Below are 16,049 nucleotides of genomic sequence, written 5' to 3'. Positions count from 1 at the left end.
GCCCAAACACGGTTCTAGTCCCTGGTGTTCTCACACTGGGAAAGGCTGGCTTTTAACGGTGCTCCTTTTTGGAATGAGTTCACGTGTATTGGGCCCAGATTAGCATCAGTTGAGCGAGGAGGAATTATTTCCATCCTTTGGCTGTGCGTCTGGGTACATTCTTGGCTTTGTTATACGGGTAGTCCTCGGCTTACGACCCACAAATGAGCTCCAGATTTCTGTTGCTGAGCGAGACGTTTGTTAAGGGAGTTTTGCCCCATTTTATGACCTTTCTTGCCACTGTTGTTAAGCGAATCGCCGCAGCTGTTAGATTAATGACACGGCTGTGAATCTGGCTTCCCCCCCCCCCCGCCCCCCTCACTTGGCTTGTCAGAAGGTCACACAAGGGGATCATGTGACCCCGCAACCGTCATAAATACGAGTCAGTTGCCAAGCGTCTGAATTTTGATCATCGGGATACAGCAACAATAGCAATAGCAATAGCAGTTAGACTTATCTACCGCTTCATAGGGCTTTCAGCCCTCTCTAAGCGGTTTACAGAGTCAGCAAATTGCCCCCACAGTCTGGGTCCTCATTTCACCCAGATAGATAGATAGATAGATAGATAGATAGATAGATAGATAGATAGATAGATAGATAGATAGATGATTGATAGATAGATAGATAGATAGATAGATAGATAGATAGATGATTGATAGATAGATAGATAGATAGATAGATAGAGATAGATAGATAGATAGATAGATAGATAGATAGATAGATAGATAGAGATAGATAGATAGATAGATAGATAGATAGATAGATAGATAGATAGATAGATAGATAGATAGATAGATAGATAGATAGATAGATAGATAGGATAGGATAGGATAGGATAGGATAGGATAGGATAGGATAGGATAGATATAGAGGATAGATAGATAGATAGATAGATAGATAGATAGATGATAGATAGATAGATGATAGATAGATAGATAGATGATAGATAGATAGATAGATAGATAGACAGACAGACAGACAGACAGACAGACAGACAGACAGACAGACAGATAGATAGATAGATAGATAGCAATAGCAGTTAGACTTATATACCGCTTCATAGGACTTTCAGCCCTCTCTAAGCGGTTTACAGAGTCAGCATATTGCCCCCACAGTCTGGGTCCTCATTTCACCCAGATAGATAGATAGATGATAGATAGATAGATAGATAGATAGATAGATAGATAGATAGATGATTGATAGATAGATAGATAGATAGATAGATAGATAGATAGATGATAGATAGATAGATAGATAGATAGATAGATAGATGATAGATAGATAGATAGATAGATAGATAGATAGATAGATAGATAGATAGGATAGGATAGATATAGATAGATAGATAGATAGATAGATAGATAGATAGATAGATAGATGATAGATAGATAGATAGATGATAGATAGATAGATAGATAGATAGATAGATAGATGATAGATAGACAGACAGACAGACAGACAGACAGACAGATAGATAGATAGATAGCAATAGCAGTTAGACTTATATACCGCTTCATAGGGCTTTCAGCCCTCTCTAAGCGGTTTACAGAGTCAGCATATTTGCCCCCACAGTCTGGGTCCTCATTTCACCCACCTCGGAAGGATGGAAGGCTGAGTCAACCTTGAGCCGGTGAGATTTGAACCGCTGAACTGCAGATAACAGTCAGCTGAAGTGGCCTGCAGTACTGCACCCTAACCACTGCGCCACCTCGGCTCTTTCAGGGTTGCAAATAGTACAGTAAAATAAAATAGTAAAAGTAAAATAAAGTGAAATGAAACAAAAGGGTCTTATTTCCTTTTTACCCACAAAATATGGCTTGGGCCTTATTATGAGGGGAGGGTTTATTGTTTTGGGGTTGGTAGGCGGCTGCTCTCTTCCGAGCGGGCTCCCAAAGAGCCGGGCACAGCCTCAGGGGCGAATGGCCGTGTTGCGCTCTTGTAGCAGCGCAACACAGCAGCCATGAAGCGACCACGCTCACGAGCAGCCACCCGGCAAACCCCCCTTTCCAGCCGGGCACAGCGCCATTCACCAACCTAGCGGTATCCCGAAGGTGCCAAGCAACGCGATCACCTTTGCCCCCCCCCCAGGTTCCCGCGCCTTGGTACCTTTGGGATACTGCTAGGTGGGTGAGTGGCGCTCTGACTGGCCGGAGGTGAGGGGTTGTCCAGGGGGCTTATATGCAGGGGGGTGGGATTTATATTTTTGCCCACCAGAAAAATGTGGCATGGCCTTATTATCAGGACATGGCGTATTTTCGGGGAAACGTAGTAGTAGTAGTAGTAGTAGTAGTAGTAGTAGTAGTAGTAGTAGTAGTAGTAGTAGTAGTAAATAATAATAATAATAATAATAATAATAATAATAATAATAATAATAACTCCGCCGTTGCTGGTCCCAAGCCCGGATGAGAAAGGAGGAAGGTTGGGATCAGGTTGGCATCTGGTCCCGTAAAAAAAACCCCGCCAACCCATACAATATGGTGAAAAAAACGAATAAGAATTCCATACCGCATCGGTCGTCGCGCGGGTTAACAAGGGCCGCGGCGGATGTTGGGGTCCCTGGACATCCGTCGACAAGTGGGCTACAAGTGGACCAGCCAACAAAACGACAAAAATATAGTGCAGATGAAAACCGTGCCATAATGGCCTGTTACTACAACTCAGAGCCAGAAAAAAGAGGATATTTAAAGCGAATGTATGAATTATGGAAACAACAATATCCAGATTCAAATGTTAGTGAACAACGACTAGCAGATCAAAGGCGATTTATTATACGGAATAAAGTGTTTAGTGAAGTTGAACATGAGGAGATTCAGGCAAATTGCAAAACCCAAAACACAATATCACAAGCGGAAATAACTGATATTCAAGACACAACTAAAGACACTATAGTAGAACTCCCAGAAGAAGCTCTCGGGGAGGAAATAACATCACCACCACTAGAACCAGTTATCATTGAACCAACTGATGAACTAACTCAAAAACAAAAAGAATTGAAGGATAAGATCATGGAGCATTTTCTGCTTAATGAGGAAAGGCAACGTTTACCATCACTAAAAACTGTGCCTAAGAAAATTTTGGCCCCTATCATGAAAATGGTTAATGCAGTGTTTTCAACAATTGAACCGGGATCCATCTTGGAAACAAACCAGTTAATGTACAGCGCAGCTGTAATAGTCACTAATGAACTAGGCATTAAAATTAAAGTACCTAGTCACACAACAGAAAAAGCATCAAAGCCAAAGTGGAAAATCCGTTTAGAACAAAAAATCAAAAAATTAAGGGCAGATGCTAGTAACTTAAAGAACATGCATGAGCAACGGCTTAAAAACAACAAAATCATAGATCGGCTAATCAGAAGATATAGATTGGATACAAGAAACATCAATGAAGCTGTAGAGATTGTAAAACAGCAGATAACAGCAACAGCTAGAAAAATTGAAAGATATGAGGCACGAATCATCCAATATAAACAAAATCAGCAATTTCGATCAGACCAACGGCGTTTTTATCAAAGTCTTAATGTGAATCGTGACACCAAAAGTGAAAAACCAGAAAAGCAGGCCACAGTTGAATTCTGGAAAGAATTGTGGGAAAATGCAAAGGACTACAACAAGGAAGCAAAGTGGATACATGACTTTGAGAAAAGCATTGGCAACAAACAAATGCAAGTATTAGAAATAACAACTGAGATGATAAAAAATCGAGTTAAAAAGGTAAAGAATTGGACATCACCTGGAAAGGACCAATTACATGGTTTCTGGCTCAAATATCTGACCAGTTTACATGCAATATTAGCCAGGCAACTGAATGAAATTTTACAAAAGGGCCAAATTGATGAATGGTTGACAACTGGAAAAACATACTTGATTCAGAAAGATCCAACTAAAGGAACAACACCTGAAAACTATAGACCAATAACATGCTTGCCAACAACCTTCAAATTACTCACAGGCATTATTGCAGATAACATGATGGATTATTTGGAAACAAACAACATCTTGCCAGTAGAGCAAAAAGGCAACAAAAGAAGGAGCAGGGGCACAAAAGATCAGCTTCTAATTGATAAAATGATATTAGAAAATTGTAAGAACAGAAAAACGAACTTGAATATGGTCTGGATTGATTACAAAAAGGCATTTGACTCACTGCCACATAGTTGGATCATAAAATGCTTAGAAACAACTGGCATTAGCAAAAATATTACATCCTTTACTGAAAAGGCAATGAAACAATGGAGAACTGAGTTGGCAGTAGGGAATGAGAGCTACGGAATGGTTAATATCAAGCGAGGAATTTTCCAGGGTGATTCACTTTCACCTCTTCTCTTCATCATCGCAATGATCCCACTATCAGTAATCTTAAAAAAAATGAAATTAGGCTACCAAACAGCCAAAAAAGCTGAAAAAATTTCGCATTTACTATATATGGATGATTTGAAACTCTATGGAAAATCAGAAATAGAAATCCAATCATTGACAAATACAGTCCGAGTATTCAGCACCGATATTTCAATGCAGTTTGGCATGGAAAAATGCGCCACTGTATCCATAAAAAGGGGCAAAATCACTGCATCTGAGGGAATTGAAATGCCCAATGGCCAACTAATTAAATGCAAAGAAAATGAAGCCTACAAATACTTAGGCATTCTGCAGTTGGATAACATCAAGCATGGAGAAGTAAAAACTATTGTCAGGCGAGAGTACACCAACAGAGTTAGGAAAATTTTGAAATCTAAATTGAATGGTGGAAATACAATCAAGGCCATAAATACCTGGGCAATACCAGTTATAAGATACACAGCTGGCATAGTTAACTGGACACAAGCTGATTTGGACCTTTTGGACCGAAAAACCAGGAAACTAATGACAATGCACTACAGTTTACATCCACGTGGTGATACTGATAGACTATATCTGCCCCGAAAATCAGGTGGCAGAGGATTATTACAAGTGAAGCAAACAGTTGAAGAGGAAAAACATGCACTGGCTGATTATTTAAAAGAAAGTCAAGAACATCTATTAATCGAAGTAAAGAACAAAAATCTACTGAAGGCCCAACAGACAAAACAAGAATACAGAAAAGATGTGATAAAATCAAGAATGGAGAGTTGGCAGAACAAAGCACTGCATGGTCAATTTCTGGAAAAAATAAAAGATAAAGTGGACAGTGAACAAACTTGGTTATGGTTAAAAACAGGTACATTAAAGAAAGAAACAGAGTCACTAATCCTGGCTGCGCAAGAACAAGCTATCCGCACAAATGCCATTAAGGCCAAAATCGAAAAATCCTCTGATGATGCCAAATGCAGACTTTGCAAAGAAGCTGATGAAACTGTTGATCACATACTCAGCTGCTGTAAAAAAATCGCGCAGACTGATTATAAATTGCGGCACAATTCAATCCAATGATCCATTGGAATTTGTGCAAAAATTATAATATTAAAACAGCAATAAACTGGTGGGAACATCAGCCTGAAAAAGTCACTGAAAATCAGATGGTCAAGATCTTGTGGGATTTCCGTATACAAACCGACAAAATACTGGCGCATAATACACCAGACATCACACTGGTTGAGAAAAATAAGGTCACAATCATAGACATCGCAATACCAGGTGATAGCAAGGTCGCCGAGAAATCGCAAGATACCAGGACTTAAAAATCGAAATTCAACGACTATGGCACAAACCAGCAGTGGTAATTCCAGTGGTAATTGGCACACTGGGTGCTATTCCAAAAGCACTGGAATTACATTTAAAACAGTTAAAAATTGACAAAATCACCATCAGTCAAATGCAAAAAGCCGCACTGCTTGGATCTGCACGCATATTACGAAAATACGTTACGACGTCCTAGGCCCCTGGGTGGGGCCCGACTAGTAACCAATGCCAAATCCGGCGAAACAACTGGCCGCTGTGATACAATTGTACAATAATAATAATAATAATAATAATAATAATAATACTACCACCACCTAAGGTCCTGGCTATATATATATTTAGTTATATTCTCTCTCTCTCTCTCTCTCTCTCTCTCTCTCTCTCTCTCTCTCTCTCTCTCTCTCTCTATCTATCTATCTATCTATCTATCAATTGTCTGTCTGTCTGTCTGTCTACCTATCTCTAGCTCTCTGTGTCTCTATCTATCTATCTATCTATCTATCTATCTATCTATCTATCTATCTATCTATCATCTATCTATCTCTAGCTCTCTGTGTATCTATCTATCCATCCATCCATCTATCTATCTATCTCTAGCTCTGTCTCCATCCATCCATCCATCCATCCATCCATCCATCCATCCATCCATCCATCCATCCATCATCTATCTATTTCTAGCTCTCTGTGTATCTATCTATCTATCTATCTATCTATCTATCTATCTATCTATCTATCTATCTATCTATCTATCTATCTATCTATCTATGTCTGTATCTATATCTATCAGTATCTATCTATCTCTCAGTATCTATCATCTACCAGTATCTATCTATCTATCTATCTATCTATCTATCTATCTATCTATCTATCTATCTATCTATCTATCTATCTATCTATCATCTATCTATCTATCTATCTATCTATCTATCATCTATCTATCTATCTATCTATCTATCTATCTATCTATCTATCTATCTATCTATCTATGTCTGTATCTATATCTATCAGTATCTATCTATCTCTCAGTATCTATCATCTACCAGTATCTATCTATCTATCTATCTATCTATCTATCTATCTATCTATCTATCTATCTATCTATCTATCTATCATCTATCATCTATCTATCTATCTATCTATCTATCTATCTATCTATCTATCTATCTATCTATCTATCTATCTATCATCTATCATCTATCTATCTATCTATCTATCTATCTATCTATCTATCTATCTATCTATCTATCTATCATCTATCATCTATCTATCTATCTATCTATCTATCTATCTATCTATCTATGTCTGTATCTATATCTATCAGTATCTATCTATCTCTCAGTATCTATCATCTACCAGTATCTATCTATCTATCTATCTATCTATCTATCTATCTATCTATCTATCTATCTATCTATCTTTCTTTCTTTCTTTCTTTCTTTCTTTCTTTCTTTCTTTCTTTCTTTCTTTCTTTAAATGTTCAGTTGAGTGAGTTTCTTGTTTAATGAATAACGTATAAGGTATAGTAGTAATAATAATAATAATAATAAATAAGGCTTTAAAAATTCGCCCGGTTTGCAGAGTGTAAGGGGGAGGGGGGACTGGGCCTGGGTTGCAGGGGCGGAGGGCCCCCCTCCTCCCTCCGGTCAGCCCCTGTGAATCAGAGCCGCGGCAGGTGGCACGGCTGGCCCAGCTGACCACATAGGAAAAAAAAAAAAAAACACGCCGGCGGCTCTGACAGCTAATCCTGCCCTCGCTCCGCGCGGCATCACCTCGGGTAACCCAGTCGGGATTAGCGCCGCTCACATGCGCCAGGACCGTCTCCCTTCACTTGGGGGGGGATTAAAGTGGCCGGGAAGACCACCCCTTCTTATTATCTTCTTCTTTTTCTTTCCACTTTAACCCCCCCCTCCCTCCCTCCCTCCCTCCCTCCTCCCCTCCGGAATCACCGCCTGGCAGGGTCAGGTAGTGACTCTCTTCTTCCCCCTGCCAGGCCTGGCAGGGAGGGAGGGAAGGAGGGAGGGGGAGAGCCCTGGTCGGCAAACTTTGCCTTCTTTTTGTGGTTGTTTGCCGTTCCCCCCTTCCGGGGGGGAGGGGCCCACGGATAGCTTCTTACTCCCCTCCCCCGGCCACCGATGAGCGTTCAGGTACGTCGATCCGAGAGGCTTCAGGCGATGGAAGGTTTGTGTTTTTGGTAGTTTGCCTTTTCTTTCTCTGTCTCTTTCTGTCTCTCAACTGCCTATCCTGTCTTATCTATCGATATGTCTATCGTCTGTCTATCTATCTATCTATCTATCTATCTATCTATCTATCTATCTATCTATCTATCTATCTATCTATCTATCATCTATCTATTATATTTGAATCTATATCAATCTGTCTGCCCATCCATCTTTATCTATCTATCTATCTATCTATCTATCTATCTATCTATCTATCTATCTATCTATCTATCTATCTATCTATCTATCTATCTATCTATCTACCATATTTGAATCTATATCAATCTGTCTGCCCATCCATCTTATATCTATCTTATCTGTCTGTCCATCCATCTTTATCTATCTATCTATCTATCTATCTATCTATCTATATCTATCTATCTATCTATCTATCTATCTATCTATCTATCTATCTATCTATCTATCTATCTATCATCTATCTATTATATTTGAATCTATATCAATCTGTCTGCCCATCCATCTTATATCTATCTTATCTGTCTGTCCATCCATCTTTATCTATCTATCTATCTATCTATCTATCTATCATCTATCATCTATCTATCTATCTATCTATCTATCTATCTATCTATCTATCTATCTATCTATCTATCATCTATCATCTATCTATCTATCTATCTATCTATCTATCTATCTATCTATGTCTGTATCTATATCTATCAGTATCTATCTATCTCTCAGTATCTATCATCTACCAGTATCTATCTATCTATCTATCTATCTATCTATCTATCTATCTATCTATCTATCTTTCTTTCTTTCTTTCTTTCTTTCTTTCTTTCTTTCTTTCTTTCTTTCTTTCTTTCTTTAAATGTTCAGTTGAGTGAGTTTCTTGTTTAATGAATAACGTATAAGGTATAGTAGTAATAATAATAATAATAATAAATAAGGCTTTAAAAATTCGCCCGGTTTGCAGAGTGTAAGGGGGAGGGGGGACTGGGCCTGGGTTGCAGGGGCGGAGGGCCCCCCTCCTCCCTCCGGTCAGCCCCTGTGAATCAGAGCCGCGGCAGGTGGCACGGCTGGCCCAGCTGACCACATAGGAAAAAAAAAAAAAAACACGCCGGCGGCTCTGACAGCTAATCCTGCCCTCGCTCCGCGCGGCATCACCTCGGGTAACCCAGTCGGGATTAGCGCCGCTCACATGCGCCAGGACCGTCTCCCTTCACTTGGGGGGGGATTAAAGTGGCCGGGAAGACCACCCCTTCTTATTATCTTCTTCTTTTTCTTTCCACTTTAACCCCCCCCCTCCCTCCCTCCCTCCCTCCCTCCTCCCCTCCGGAATCACCGCCTGGCAGGGTCAGGTAGTGACTCTCTTCTTCCCCCTGCCAGGCCTGGCAGGGAGGGAGGGAAGGAGGGAGGGGGAGAGCCCTGGTCGGCAAACTTTGCCTTCTTTTTGTGGTTGTTTGCCGTTCCCCCCTTCCGGGGGGGAGGGGCCCACGGATAGCTTCTTACTCCCCTCCCCCGGCCACCGATGAGCGTTCAGGTACGTCGATCCGAGAGGCTTCAGGCGATGGAAGGTTTGTGTTTTTGGTAGTTTGCCTTTTCTTTCTCTGTCTCTTTCTGTCTCTCAACTGCCTATCCTGTCTTATCTATCGATATGTCTATCGTCTGTCTATCTATCTATCTATCTATCTATCTATCTATCTATCTATCTATCTATCTATCTATCTATCTATCTATCATCTATCTATTATATTTGAATCTATATCAATCTGTCTGCCCATCCATCTTTATCTATCTATCTATCTATCTATCTATCTATCTATCTATCTATCTATCTATCTATCTATCTATCTATCTATCTATCTATCTATCTATCTACCATATTTGAATCTATATCAATCTGTCTGCCCATCCATCTTATATCTATCTTATCTGTCTGTCCATCCATCTTTATCTATCTATCTATCTATCTATCTATCTATCTATATCTATCTATCTATCTATCTATCTATCTATCTATCTATCTATCTATCTATCTATCTATCTATCATCTATCTATTATATTTGAATCTATATCAATCTGTCTGCCCATCCATCTTATATCTATCTTATCTGTCTGTCCATCCATCTTTATCTATCTATCTATCTATCTATCTATCTATCTATCTATCTATCTATCTATCTATCTATCTATCTACCATATTTGAATCTATATCAATCTGTCTGCCCATCCATCTTATATCTATCTTATCTGTCTGTCCATCCATCTTTATCTATCTATCTATCTATCTATCTATCTATCTATCTATCTATCTATCTATCTATCTATCTATCTTCTTCTTCTTCTTCTTCATCATCATCATCATCATCATCATCATCATCATCATCTATCTTTATTTGTATCTATATCAATCTATCTGTCAATCCCTCCATCCTATATCTCTTGTCTGTCTGTCTGTCTGTCTGTCTATCTATCTATCTATCTATCATCTATCGTCTTTCTCTTTCACTTATCTATCTATCTATCTATCTATCTATCTATCTATCTATCTATCTATCTATCTCTCTCTCTCTCTTCTCTCTCTCTCTCTCTCTCTCTCTCTCTCTCTCTCTCTCTCTCTCTCTCTCTCTCTCTCTCTCTCTCTTGTCTGTCTGTCTGTCTGTCTCTAGCTCTCTGTGTCTCTATCTATCTGTCTATCTGTCTGTCTATCTATCTATCTATCTATCTATCTATCTATCTATCTATCTATCTATCTATCTATCATCTATCTATTATATTTGAATCTATATCAATCTGTCTGCCCATCCATCTTTATCTATCTATCTATCTATCTATCTATCTATCTATCTATCTATCTATCTATCTATCTATCTATCTATCTATCTATCTATCTATCTATCTATCTATCTATCTATCTATCTACCATATTTGAATCTATATCAATCTGTCTGCCCATCCATCTTATATCTATCTTATCTGTCTGTCCATCCATCTTTATCTATCTATCTATCTATCTATCTATCTATATCTATCTATCTATCTATCTATCTATCTATCTATCTATCTATCTATCTATCTATCTATCTATCTATCTATCATCTATCTATTATATTTGAATCTATATCAATCTGTCTGCCCATCCATCTTATATCTATCTTATCTGTCTGTCCATCCATCTTTATCTATCTATCTATCTATCTATCTATCTATCTATCTATCTATCTATCTATCTATCTATCTATCTATCTATCTATCTATCTACCATATTTGAATCTATATCAATCTGTCTGCCCATCCATCTTATATCTATCTTATCTGTCTGTCCATCCATCTTTATCTATCTATCTATCTATCTATCTATCTATCTATCTATCTATCTATCTATCTATCTATCTATCTATCTATCTATCTATCTATCTATCTATCTACCATATTTGAATCTATATCAATCTGTCTGCCCATCCATCTTATATCTATCTTATCTGTCTGTCCATCCATCTTTATCTATCTATCTATCTATCTATCTATCTATCTATCTATCTATCTATCTATCTATCTATCTATCTATCTATCTATCTTCTTCTTCTTCTTCTTCATCATCATCATCATCATCATCATCATCATCATCATCTATCTTTATTTGTATCTATATCAATCTATCTGTCAATCCCTCCATCCTATATCTCTTGTCTGTCTGTCTGTCTGTCTGTCTATCTATCTATCTATCTATCATCTATCGTCTTTCTCTTTCACTTATCTATCTATCTATCTATCTATCTATCTATCTATCTATCTATCTATCTATCTATCTATCTATCTATCTATCTATCTATCTATCTATCTATCTATCTATCTATATCTATCTTACTTGTATCTCTTATCTGTCTTATCTAACATCTATCCAATCCATCCAATTTTCTCTTTCTTTCTTTCTTTCTTTCTTTCTTTCTTTCTTTCTTTCTTTCTTTCTTTCTTTCTTTCTTTCTTTCTTTCTTTTTCTTTTTCTTTCTTCTACCTACCTACTTACCTCTCATCTCTATCTCTATCATATCTGTATGTCTGTATCTACACCTATGTCTATCTGTCCATCCCTCCATCCATCTATCTATCTCTATACCTGGCTTTTGGGCAGGTAGTTGGATTTGCTCCGTTTGCTGAATAATGAACTTAGAACTTCTTTTAAAACTGGGGTGGGGGTGGGGGGAGAGATGCTAACTTCGGAACTGTTTTATTGGTTGAGCTTTAACTGGACTTGGTGACAAACCTATCCTGTCTGTCTGTCTGTCTGTCTGTCTCAAGTTGAAGATGAATTGTATTTATTTGTGGAGTTCTTGGTGCTCTCTGGGCCAAACTGGATAACATCCTCGGTGCTTGAAGGGATGGTGGGGGGGTTGCGAAGAGGAGGAGGAGGAGGAGGAGGAGGAGGAGGAGGAGGAGGAGGAAGACTGTGGGGTCCTTGGTGCTCTCTGAGCTTGGTGGTTTCCTTGCAGACGTTTCATGACCCAGCTAGGTAATGTTATCAGAGCTAGAAGGGTTTGCGGAGATGAGAAGGAGGACGGTGCGGTCCCCGTAACTCTCTATGGTGGGTTGTTTTGTTGCAGATGTTTCACCACCCGACTAGGTAACATCTTTCAAGCTAGAAGGGAAGGGGGGTTGAGGATTGGAGCAGGTGGAGAAGGGAGGAGGAGGAGGAGGAGGAATGTGGGGTCCTTGGTGCTCTCTGAGCTTGGTGGTTTTCTTGCAGATGTTTCATTACCCAACTAGATGACCTCATCAGTGCTAGAGGGGAAAGGGTTTGCAGAGAGGAGGAGGAGGAAGAAGAAGAAGAAGAGGAGGAGGTGGAGGAGGAGGAAGAAGGGGAGAACTGTGGGATCCTTGGTGCTCTCTGAATTTAAGGGTTTTTTTTCCAGACGTTTCATGACCCAACTAGGGAACAATATCAATTCCAAAGGAGAGGGCGATTGTAGAGAGGAGGAAGAGGAGAACTGTGGGATCCTTCGTGCTCTCCGAGCTTGGTGGTTTCCTTGTAAACATTTCATGACCCAGCTAGCTAACATCCTCAGTGCTAGAAGGGAGAGGGAGGCGAAGGGCCTCGGGGCCCTTGGTGATCCCTGAGCGTGGTTCGTTGCTTTGCAGGCGTCTCATGACCCAACTAGGTAACGTCATCAGCGCAGTAATGAATGTAGGGAATGAAACGTCTGCAAGGAAACCACCAAGCTCAGAAATCAGCAGGGACCCCCACAGTTCAACCCCGAGCACTAAAGACCCTCTTCTGTAGAGTATTTTATTAAATTTTATTTATTTAATAGATGTATTCATTCCATCTGTACACCGCCCGTCTCGTCTAGAAGTGATGGATTCACATTCTCTTTGACCGCCTAAAATAAAAATTTGGTTTTTGTTTTTTTAAAAAAAGTGGCCTGTTTTTAAAATTTATATCCTGCTTTGCAAAAGACCCTTATTTTCCTCGACTTACAGCAGCCCATTTAGCGACCGTCCGAAGTTGCAATAGCACTGAAAAAGGCGAGTCATGAGCGTTTTTTCACACTTAACGACCATTGCGGCATCCCTGTGGTCACCTACATGATCGATATTTCGACGCTTGGCCACTGTTTCATATTTATGACGGTCGCAGTATGTCCCCATCCCCCCCCCGGGGTCACGTGATCCTCTTTTGCGACCTTCTGACAGGCAAAGTCACGGAGGGAAGCCGGATTCACAAAGTGACCAAGTTTAACGACGGCAGTGATTCACTTAATAACTGTGACAAGAAAGGTCTCAAAATGGGGCCAAACTCCCTGAGCAAACGTCTCGCTTGGCAGCGTAAATTCTGTGCTCAGTTGTCGTCGTAAGTCGAGGACCGCCTGTATGCCCCTTTTATTATTTATACAAATATATAAACAATATATATATATATTTATACGGCATAGGGTTTCCTGCCTAGGCAGGGGGTTGGACTAGATGACCTCCCGGGTCCCTTCCAACTTTGCTATTGTATTGTATACAAATAATTCAAGATGGCAGACGTGCCTAAAGCTCCCTCCCTCCCTCCTCTTCCTTCTCGTCCTATTTTTCACCTCCACAACAACCCTGTGAGGGAGGCCAGCCAGCCGGCTTTCCTGCCTAAGGCAGGATTGGAACTCAGGGTTTTCTGGTCTGGGGCCTGTGCTTACTCACAAGGAGGCTTGGAGACGCCTGTTGAGAGATCGAATTCTGGAACAATCCGTGGATCTTCGATCTGGAGGAGCCTCAGGATGTTTGTGCTTTTGATTCTAGTCTTCTAGATGAATTGTGTCTTCGCCACAAATAGCCAGTTTAAGACCTGTGGACTTCAACTCCCAGAATTCCCCAGCCAGGAATTCTGGGAGTTGAAGTCCACAGGATTTAAATTGGCCATGGTTGGACATCCCTGCATCTGGTTCTCACACCCCTCCCCACAACCTCCCTCTTTCACACACCCCCTCACCCCTTTCTCTCTCTGTTTCATTCTTTCTCTTTCTCTTTCCCTATCTCTGTTTCTGTTCCTTTCTCAGTCTTTCTTTTTCCCTCTCCCTCTTTCTTTCGTTCTTTCTTCTTTCTCTCGCTTTTGCGCTCTCTTTTTCTTTCTCTTTCTCTGTTTTCCATATCTCTCTTCTTTTTCTTTCTTGCTGTCTCTTTCTCTTTCTCAGCCATTCTTTTTCCTTCTCCCTCCCTCTTTCTTTCTTTCTTTCTTTCTTTCTTTCTCCCACTTTCTTTTTCTTTCTCTTTTCTTATCTCTTTTTTCATTTTCTTTCTTATTGTCTCTTTCTCTTTCTCAGTCTTTCTTTTTCCTCCCTCCTCCCTCTCCCTTTCTCTCTCTGTCTTTCATTCATTCATTCTCCCACTTTTTCTTTTTCTTTCTCTTTTCCCATCTCTTTTTTCATTTTCTTTCTTATTGTCTCTTTCTCTTTCTCGGTCTTTCTTTTTCCTCCTCCCTGCCTCCCTGCCTCCCTTCCTCTTTCTTTCTTTCTTTCTTTCTTTCTTTCTTTCTTTCTTTCTTTCATTCTTTCTTTTTTCTTTCATTCTCTCGCTTTCGCTCTTATTCTTTTTCTTTCTTTCTCATTTCCTGTCTCTTTTTTCTTTTTCTTTCTTGCTCTCTGTTTTTCAGTCTTTCTTTTTCCTTCTCTCTCCCTCCCTCTTTCCCTCTTTCTTTCTTTCTCTTTCTTTCTCTTTTTCTTTTTCTTTCTCTTTTCCTGTCTCTCTTTTCTTTTTCTGTTTTTCTCTTTCTCTCTTTCTCTCTCTCCCTCTTTTTCTTCCTCTCTCGCTCTCTCTCTTGCGCTCTCTCTCTCTCTCTCTCTCTCTCTCTCTCTCTCTCTCTCTCTCCTTCCTGCTTCCCACCCTCATTCTCTCCCTTCCTGCTTCCCACACTCACAACCAACCTCACACACAAGAGTCCCGTAGCCCGTCTTGGCGCAACATGGGCCGATTTGCCTTGGCAAGGCCTTGGGTTCTTCTAAATAAACCGAGGAGGCAAGGACAGGGGCTGGGGGCTTCCTGGCCAGAAACACGATCCCCCCCCCCTCCGTCCCTCCCTCCTCTGCTCTCCAACCTATTCATCTAAATATTACAGGGGTATTTTAAACTTGCAACAGCTGACATGGAGTGCAACAGAGGCTGTCATGCAGGAACGAGAGTGTGTGTGTGTGTGTTTCAGGGAAAATGTTGGACTTGGCTCAGGAATAGAAGTACTTGATTTTTTTTTTTAAAGTAAACATTGGCTTTGATGACCAACAAATGGATTTTATTTTACCTCTTAGTTTTCTTTCAAACACTGGACACTTTCGTTTCTTTTTCCTTCCTTCCTTCCTTCCTTCTCATATTCCCCCTATCCTATTTTCTTTCCTTATTCATCCATCTATCCTCCTCTCTGTTTCTGTCTCTTTTTTCTTTCCTTCCTTCCTTCCTTCCTTCTTTCTGTCTTTTTCTTTCTTTCTTTTCCTCCCTCCCCCCTCCCTCCTTCCTTCCTTCTCATATTCCCCCTATCCTATTTTCTTCCCTTATTCATCCATCTATCCTCCTCTCTGTTTCTGTCTCTTTTTTCTTTCTTTCTTTCCTTCCTTCCTTTTTTCTTTCTTTTTCTTTCTTTCTTTTTCTCCCCCTCCCTCCTTCCTTCCTTCTCATATTCCCTCTTTCCTATTTTCTTCCCTTATT

The 16,049-nt window shown here is 40.0% G+C and overlaps 1 protein-coding gene across 1 annotated transcript in view; it reads left to right on the top strand.

The window, feature by feature from the left end:
• The window catches only part of NCOR1 (nuclear receptor corepressor 1), a 190,892-nt gene that overhangs the window by 56,037 nt on the left and 118,806 nt on the right, over window positions 1-16,049 (top strand).

Source organism: Thamnophis sirtalis, unplaced genomic scaffold, assembly GCF_051295495.1.
Source record: "Thamnophis sirtalis isolate CommonGarterSnake01/CBP01778 unplaced genomic scaffold, rThaSir2_p1.2 scaffold_17, whole genome shotgun sequence".
Taxonomy (NCBI): Eukaryota; Metazoa; Chordata; class Lepidosauria; order Squamata; family Natricidae; genus Thamnophis; species Thamnophis sirtalis.
The sequence above is the reverse complement of the archived record's forward strand: the minus strand, read 5'-3'. Positions and strand labels throughout refer to the sequence as shown.